The sequence below is a fragment of the Grammomys surdaster genome, unplaced genomic scaffold (assembly GCF_004785775.1).
Source record: "Grammomys surdaster isolate TR1022 unplaced genomic scaffold, NIH_TR_1.0 126313, whole genome shotgun sequence".
Taxonomy (NCBI): domain Eukaryota; kingdom Metazoa; phylum Chordata; class Mammalia; order Rodentia; family Muridae; genus Grammomys; species Grammomys surdaster.
In genome coordinates, this window is record NW_021621113.1 from 2,418,440 (window position 1) to 2,426,652 (window position 8,213).

The following is an 8,213-nucleotide window of genomic DNA, read 5'->3' on the forward strand; positions in this document are numbered from 1 at the left end:
CTTATAACTCCAGTCCCCAGGGATTCAACAGAGTCTAAGAGCACTAGATACACAAGGTACACATACTTACATATATATGAGTATTCATATACAAATACATACGTGTGCAGGCAAAACCACTCATACACAGAAAAGAATTTTTAAAAATGTCAGAACTAGAAAACAAAACCCATAGCATTGACGAATAACGGTATTTGCTGCCAAACCTGACAATTTGAGTTTGATCCCCAGATCCAACACAATAGAAGAAAACCAGCTCCCACCAGTTGTCCTCTGACCAGCACATGTATAAATTTAGGTGGCACGTGACTAATACAAACACTTGGGAGGCTTAAACAGGATGGACTCTGTGAATCTGAGGGCAGCCTGGTCTACATACCGTTCCAGGCTAGCCAGGGGTACACAGTGAGACTTTGTCTCACAAAATAAAAACCTACAAAAACAAAGCCAGTTGTAATGGCACACACCTTTAATCCCAGCACTCAGGAGGCAGAGGCAGTCAGATCTCTGTGAGTTCCAGGCCAGCCTGATCTACACAGTAAGTTCGAGGATAACCAGAGCTACATAGTGAAAGACTGTCTCAAAAACATTTTTGTTTACAACAAAAATCTAGAGGAAGTAGGTGGACACCAGGAGGGGCCAGAGCTTCTTTGAGGAGACTTGTGGGAGTGGAAGAGGGATGAAGAAACATACAGATCAAATGTGCACCGGGAACAGAGGCACAGTGTCTAGAGCAGCCTAGGAGTCTGTCAGAAGGGACACTCCAAAGAGGACAGAAGAAAATTCTGAGTTGGGAGTCTGCCTGTGGTGGTCTGCTGATGCCTGTTCTAGGAGTGAGTAGCTGGGTGGGAGAGTCCCACAGAGTCTGAGAGAAGGCCCCAGTGATCCTCACCTGGAAAAGGAATTTAAATGCAGCTTTCCATTCAGGGGCCAGGTCAGAACCGCAATGACTGCCGGGCTGTTCTCTAGGAATTCCTGTATCCCTCCTAAGAGCAGAGGTGTTGTATTCTCCATTTTAAAGCCAAGAAAACACAGTTCCAAGAGTCCAGAGACACAGGAGGGTGAGGAGGCTGGATTTATATTCCAGTCTCCTGAGTCTAATGTCTGGCTCTTTCCCTGGAGTCCACAGCCCATGGCTTTCCAGTGTTCCTTTCTTTCCTTCCTTCTTTCTTTCTTCCTTCCTTCCTTCCTTCCTTCCTTCCTTCCTTTCTTTCTTTTTTCTTTTTTCTTTTTTTCTTCGAGACAGGGTTTCTCTGTGTAGTCCTGGCTGTCCTGGAACTCACTCTGTAGACCAGGCTGGCCTCAAACTCAGAAATCCGCCTGCCTCTGTCTCCCAGGTGCTGGGATCAAAGGCGTGCGCCACCACTGCCCGGCCCTCATTGATTTCTAATCATTCCTGTTTCTGTATGGTCTAACATAACGTCCCATGTAACGCAAGCTGGCCTCTAGCTCAGCTATGGAGCTAAGGATGACCTCGAACTTTTGATCTTCGTGTCTCAACTGAGTGCTGCGATTATAAGCACACTACAGGGCTTCTTGCATGTTAGACAAGCGCTCTGCCTATTGAGCGATATCCCAGCCCTGTTTATTATTAATTACTGCTTTGATGACTTGGCTTACCTCAGGCTCCGCCCTCCAGGCTTTTTGCACAGTCGGTTCTGAAAAAGCATGTCCAGTGCGCCTCTGCGCGGTCACAAAAGGAAACACACGTCTTGCTGTGGCAGGCGTATGAGTGGGAAAGGTGATGTCTGTGTGTCGCTCCCTTTAGGCTGCACTAGACATTGCAGGCGAGTTAACCCGTGGAAACCGCAGGTGAGTTGTTAGGCAATCAGCAGAATGATGGTACACAGCAGTGGGAACAGGAAGGACAAAGGAATGGCAAGGAATAACTGTCTCTTGTATGCAAAGAGACCAGCTTCCCTTCCCGTCATTTTTTTCTGATTCTTTGATTGTTTGGTTTGGTTTTTGAAGACAACGTTTCTCTGTGTAACCGTGGCTATCCTGGAACTTTCTCTGTAGACCAGGCCTTCAGCTCACAGAGATCTGCCTGCCTCTGCCTCCCAAGCTCTGGGGCTAAAGCCATGTACCACCAAACCCCAACTCCCTGTTTTCTCATTTAACATACACATCTAACCCAGAAGTAAAATCTGACCTCCAGGGAGGTTAAGTGATCTGTCAAGAGACTTGTCTGTAGTCTATCCAGAAATCTGCCTGTGTCCATGATCTGGCTCCTGGGGGGTAAGCTTGAGCTTGAGATGGTCGGGCCTCTGGTAACCACCACACCGGCCATAAGCCTCCGGAGGTCCAGGATAATCACACCTAAGTAGTAAAGGGGAGGCAGGTGGGGGGGTATTGGATGCTGGGTGCTATCAATCCTGCAAAGTGTGTCTCAGTTTTCTTTTTCTTTTTTCTAGAATTATTTATTTTATGTATATGAGTACAGACACAGCAGAAAAGGGCAACAGATCCCATTACAGATGGTTGTGAGTCACCATGTGGTTGCTGGGAATTGAACTCAGGACCTCTGGAAGAGCAGTCAGTGCTCTTAACCCCTCAGCCAACTCTCCAGTCTCTGTTTTCTTTTTCTAATAATTAATTTATTTTTACTAGCCGGGCAGTGGTGGCGCACGCCTTTAATCCCAACACTTGGGAGGCAGAGACAGGCGGATTTCTGAGTTCGAGGCCAGCCTGGTCTACAGAGTGAGTTCCAGGACAGCCAGGGCTACACAGAGAAACCCTGTCTCGGAAAAAAAAAGATTATTTTTATTTTATGTGCATTGCTGTTTCGCCTGCATGTATGTCTGTGTGAAGGTGTCAGGTCTCCTGGAATTGGAGTTACAGTTGTGAGCACAGGACCTCTGGAAGAGCAAGCAGTGCTTATAACAGCTGTGCCATCTCTCCAGCCCCCAAACTTATTTTCTTATGGACAGAGGGACTCTATGGCAGGCTCCACCGGACAGGAGAGTTCTGAGGATTCACTGTAATGATGCAAGTCTAGTTTGCCATCCCACAGAGAGCTTTGGTTACTTGTTTATCGGCGTGCTGTGCACTGCCAGAGTTGAACCCACACGCTGGGTAAGCACTCTACCTGTTAGGGAAAAAGCTGTGCACAGACTTATTCCTCTAGCTCCTACCACTGCCTTATTGAAAAGCTGCAGATTGCTGGGCGGTGGTGGCTTTCTGAGTTGGAGGCCAGCCTGGTCTACAGAGTGAGTTCCAGGACAGCCAGGGCTACACAGAGAAACCCTGTCTCGAAAAAAAAAAAAAAACCCAAAAACCAAAAAACAAAAAAAAAAAAGAAAAGCTGCAGATTAGGGATACAACTATGAAACTATGAATTAATATTAAGTACTATTCTTGGTTCCTGTAATGCCTGCACTCAGGATTGAAGCAGGGGGAATCTCAAGTTCAAGGACAGCATGATCTACTTAATAATAGGACTAGAAACATTTTCAAATTTACTGATTGATTGATTGTTTTTTGGTTTTTGTTTTTGTTTTTGTTTTTTAAAGCAGGGTTTCTCTGTATAGCCCTGGCTGTCCTAGAACTTGCTCTGTAGACCAGGCTGGCCTCAAACTCATAGAGATCCACTTGCCTCCTGAGTGCCAGGATTAAAGGCATGTGCCATTACTGAGGGTTTCAAAGTTTTTAAATAGACAATGATAGTTAAAATTCTTGGGCCTTTGATGAAACACTTTTCGAGTTCATTCTCACAATAAACCTGTGATCTGGGATGAGTTACCCAATCTTGTGGAGGCCAGAGCCTGTGAGTGAAGTGGCTTCCCAAGGACACCCAGTGAATACAGGACAGTGTCAGGCCCAGCTAGCCTCTCGCTTCTGAAACCTGGATTCATATCCTGCTTCAAGACACGGTGACCCGGAGAGTCCTGCAGGGCGTCTCAGACCCATTTTTCTTCCGCCTCAGGACAGTTTCAAGGCAGGGAAACTGAGCAGAATGGCTTCCCCTTGGGGGTAAATGATGGGGTTTTCAGAGCAACTTCATGTCACCAGCTCCTGACTGAGCTTCTCATCCAGTCACAACAGTCCTGTGTTTTGTTTTGGTTTTGGTTTTTCTTTTTTTTTTTTTTTTTAAATTTTTATTTATTTATTTATTATATGTAAGTACACTGTAGCTGTCTTCAGACACCCCACAAGAGGGCATCAGATATCATTGCAGATGGTTGTGAGCCACCATGTGGTTGCTGGGATTTGAACTTGTGACCTCTGGAAGTACAGTCAGTGCTCTTAACCACTGAGCCATCTCACCAGCCCGGTTTTGGTTTTTCAAGACAGGATTTCTCTGTATAGCCCTGGCTATCCCGGAACTCACTCTGTAGACTAGGCTGGCCTCAAACTCAGAAATCCGCTGCCTCTGCCTCCCAAGCTGTGAAGAGTGTTGAGGGTGCATTTTACTCTCAGAGAGCCAGGGTCTAGGGAACATTGCTCCCATAATTATTTAAGGGAAGGCTCTACAGTATGGGTGAGAGGGGTGGCGGTTGTTAATGTCTCCCATGCTGCTCTCGAGTGGCCTCCACTCCCTAACTCACTTCTGGGACAATCATAGTCCCTATTTCTCCCATCTTCCATGTCTCAGGACTCTACAGATCCAGGACTGAGTAAGGACGCTCATGTCTCTCTTCCTTTCTCTTTCTCCTTATTTATCTGTATGTATAGGTCTTAGATACTGTTCTGTTGCCATGAAGAGACACCATGACCCAGGCAACTTACCAAAAAATAAAGCATTTGATTAGAGGTTTGCTGACAGTTCCAGAGGGCTGGTCTGTAACCATCTATAAAACCATGGAATAGTAACTGAGAGCATACTTTGAGACACCACCCTCAAGGCAGAGAGAGATGACTGGGAATGGTGTGGGCTTTGACGTTTCCTGATGTTACATGATGAAGTTTCAAAGCCCACCTCCACGGACACACCTCCTCCAACAAGGCTGTATCTTCCAATCCTTCCCAAACAGTTCCACCAACTGGGATCAAGCATTCAAATATGAGTCTATGGGGACCATTCTCATTCAAACCATCACAATGTATACGTCTGTGTGGATGTTTGCCACCTGGGTGCTGGGAGGTTGCAGATACCTCTAATCCTAGCACCCGAAAGGCAGAGCCAGGTGGATCTCTGTGAGTTCCAGGACAGCCTGGTCTACAGAGTGAGTTCCAGGACAGCTGAGGTTACACAGAGAAACCCTGTCTCAAAACAAACAAACATGTCAAAGTCTACCACATGTGGTTGCCCGCAGAGGTCAAAAAAGAATGTCAGAATCCCTAGAGGTGGAGTGACAGGTGGTTGCGAAACATCTGAGCTATGTTAAGAACTGAACTCTCTTCTCTAAGAGAGCAGCAAGCAGGTGCTCCTAACTGTTGAGCCTCCCCTCCCCTCCTCTCCTCTCCGCTCCTCTCTCCTCTCCTCTCTTCTGTTCCCCTTGCTAGTTCTTTTTGTTTGCTTGTTTTTCTAGGCAACTACTCTATTACTCTGCTAAATCCCAATCCCATCTTTCTTTTGTTTTTGCCTTTCCTGAGGATTGAATTCAAGGGGCTGGAGAAATGGCTCAGAGGTTAAGAGCACTGGATGCTCTTCCAGAGGCCCTGGGTTCAATTCCCAGCACCCACATGGCAGCTCACAACTGTCTGTAAGTTTAGTTCCCAGGACCTGACAGACATACATTCAAACAAAACACCAACATACATAAAATAAAAATTAATAAATTATCTAAAAAAGAGAGAGAATTGAATTCAAGGTCTTGGCACCAAGTTGTCATGTATATGTGTATATGACATATATATGTAGTCACATATATATACCATATATACACATAATCTATAGTCTGTGTCACTATCACTCAGCTAAATACCTGTCTTCCCACTCTTCTCATTTTAATGTTTGGTGCTCCCTCCCAAACCTCCGTGGCCAGGGCTTCCTGCAATACAGTTCTTGTCTTTGGGATTTTAGCAATAAAGAGGCCCACTTGAGGCCTTTGCTGGATGAGGGTTCTTTTAAAAAAAAAATTATTTAATGTATGAGTGCTCTATCTGCATGTATACCTATGTGCCATAAGAGGGAGGGCATCAGATCACATGTGAGCCACCATGTGGTTGTTGGGAATTGAAGTCAGGCCCTCTGGAAGAGCTGCCAGTGCTCTTAAGCACCAAGCCATCTCTCCAGCCCCTGGAAGGGGGATTCATGAAAGAACTGTTTACAGAGGAGTGTTCAGGGATGCAGAAGTCCCAAGGCTCTGCATCTTTGCAACAGACACTACCCTGAGGCAGAGGAATTAAGGGCAGGGGGTCTCGCCAGGAAATGCAATGATTGGCGAATCAACGGATGTGGCACACCCTAGCTGCAGCCCTCAGTAGAGGACTGTGATCCTGGCCAAGGGGACCTCATTGTGGAACGAAAGCCTGATAAACAGACTCATCTCAGGTTCCAGGTACAACTCAGTGGTTGAGAGCCACCTGGCCAGTACCAGGCCCTGGGTCCAGTCCTCAGGATAGCTAGGGGAGTGTAGGACTATTCTGGTCTCTCTTCGTTCTTTCTTCCTTTCTTCAAGACAAAAGTTTCTCTGTGTAGCCTTGGCAGTCCTGGAACTCACTCTGTAGGCCAGGCTGACCTTGAACTCACAGAGATCCACCTGCCTCAGCCTCCAGAGTGCTGAGATTAAAGGCGTGCATCCCCATCGCCCAGCTCTCTCCCCCTTCTTATTCTGCCATTTCTCCTCCTGGCAAACTCAGCTGAGGGCAGAAGGTCCTCAATGAGACTGTGGCAGGAATCAGGTCCTGGACAAGCAGGGCAGCAGAGAGACAGAGTGGGGATTGGGCAGAGAATGGCTGTCCCCTTCTTGGGTTTGGCTTGTGGATACATTTATTTTTGAAAGTGTCTTCTGTGTCTGACTCAGAAAATCCTTTTCTTATCTTTCCAGGCCCAGACTACCCTATCTATGGCAGTTCCAGACCTCTCCCACCCCTGGGGCCTTGGGTGTCAGTATGTATCGCTACATTGCTTAGGCTAGTGCTCAGGCATTACTCTCGATGCAAGCTTGCATCCCCAGGTGAAGGTTCTGGCATCTTCTACACAATGAGCTTCTTGCAGATCTGGGCCAATAAAGCCATTTGCTCTGATACAGACTCAGCACAGGCCAAACGTCCATGTGTGCCAAGGGACTGAGTTCCATGACCTTGCTCACCGAATGCCCCCTGGGCTGATGCAGTCTGGCCATGTGTGTGTGTGTGTGCGTGTGTGTGTGTGTGTCTGCCATGGTCCACAGGAACTCTGCAGTGGTGGATAGTATGAGCCTGGCATGCAGCCAGTATAATATGTTGCCTGAATTGATCTCAATAGCATCATCCATCCTTCTTGTCCTTCCTCCATTCAACGAGTATTTGTTAGTTTTCATTATCATGTGTGTGCATGTGTGTGTACATCACATGTGTGTATGGGCACGGTAGCATGTGTATCACTTGTGCAGAGCTGGTTCCCTTCTTCCACCATCACGAAGGTTTCAGAATTCAGTAGCTAGGTTGGCTCAGCAAAGTGTCCTTAAACTGAGACCATCTAACAGAGATTTCTATTACATGCCAGGCCCATTGTAAGCTTCTGAGGACACAGCATTGAGTACGTCACACAGTCCCTTCCCCTGAGGACCTTCCATTCTAGTGGAGGAAGCAGAAAAGTTAGGAATTACAAATGAACACTATTGCCGGGCGGGCGGTGGTGGTGCATGCCTTTAATCCCAGCACTTGGGAGGCAGAGGCAGGCGGATTTCTGAGTTCGAGGCCAGCCTGGTCTACAGAGTTCCAGGATAGCCAGGGATATACAGAGAAACCTTGTCTCAAAAAAAAAATCACACACACAAAACAACAACAACAACAACAAAAACAAAAACAAATGAACACTATTGCCAGGTGCTAGTGGCTCATGGCTTTAATCCCAGCACTGGGGAGGCAGAGGCAGGCAGATCTCTGAGTCTGAGGCCGGCCTGGTCTACAGAACCAATTCCAGGATGGTCAGGGCTAAACAGACACTGTCTTGAAAAACAAAAACAGAAAACAAACAAGGGCAAAAACCAAACCAAAACAAATGAACACTATTGAGATTTTTTTTTTAGATTTTCTTTCTTTCTTTCCTTCCTTCTTTCTTTCCTTTCTTCCTTCCTTCTTTCTAGAGTTTTCTCTGTATAGCCCTGGCTGTCCTGGCACTCACC